Consider the following 1333-nt stretch of genomic DNA (forward strand, 5'->3'; position numbering starts at 1 on the left):
CAAACATATAATTTAATATAAAGTTATATTATTCTATTTTGTCAATGTTCTTTGTTTTGTACTTTTTCGTTGACAACTATGTTAAATATCTCTGAGATACACATGAAGAAAAAATATATTAATAAAATATTTCAAATCAAATATGTGTTATTTGCATTGATAGTTATAATAAACCTCATTTTGCCTTTACGTTGCTTCAAATACTGCTCTTCACGATACAGTATAAACAAATTCGTTTGCAAAGAGCTACTTTTCACTATATTACCATTTTCGTCCTATGGCAATAAATGTTTAAATTGGAAATGCCAAATTTGAACCACTTCCGATTTGAATAGAGAATAAACAGAGAAGCAGGAGCCTATTTCTTGTACAACGATAACGTTGTATGTAACATTAGCAATCTGTGCCAGCTTACAAAAAGGGATCAGAGGCGAATTATTTGAGCAATATTATGTATAAAGAAAAGAAAGACATATAGAGATTTCGAGATATTATTTTTGTAATCGGTAACTAAAAAGAGAGTTGTTGTTACTATAGCAACGTCGTAATAAATGTACATGTACGTAGACATCTTGTGTAAATAAGTGTATGTATAAAGGTGTAGACATCTTGTTGAATATGCAGAAAAGTTGATTATGTACGCTTCTCATGGTCGAGTATTAAAAACCAGCTAAGAAAGTGTTAAAACGCTTTGAATTATTTTGAAGATTACTAAAATACGAACCAGGACAGACCCCTTACAAATTGGTGCCTCACCACCGGGAGTTATATAAGTGTCGTTTTGAAGGATAGTAAAAACGGCAAGCTTTCAACGCGACCTTAGTATTACCCTATTGAGAAGTGGAAAAGTAATTCATCGAAATATGGCCATGAATACAACAAGTAATAATATAAGTGGTGAACAGAGTGTGTATCCTGAATTGACTCCTAGTGAAAATTTGACAGACATTTTAAAATACTTGGTCCAACAAATAAGAAACCAGTCAGAACAAATTAGGAGTTAAATGAAGAACCAGTTCGAGCAAATTAAGGACCAAGCACGAAAAGGTGATGACTTGGCCCAACAATAAGAAACCAGTCCGAGCAAATTAAGGATCAAGTGCGAAAAGGTGATGAGTTGGCCCAACAAATAAGAAACCAGTCCGAACAAATGAGGAACCAGTCCGAGCAAATTCGACAGTTTGAAGAAAAATTGGACCAGAAGATAATACAGTTAGCTAATGACTTTGACGAAAAAATAGTGAAGTTGAATCAATGCAATGAAGACAGGTGGGACCGTGTTCAACATCAGTTAAATCAGGTGAACAAACATGTAGTGGAAAAATTTGAGAAG

This window comes from Thermobia domestica, chromosome 8 (genome assembly GCF_964235325.1).
Source record: "Thermobia domestica chromosome 8, izTheDome1.hap1.1, whole genome shotgun sequence".
Classification (NCBI taxonomy): domain Eukaryota; kingdom Metazoa; phylum Arthropoda; class Insecta; order Zygentoma; family Lepismatidae; genus Thermobia; species Thermobia domestica.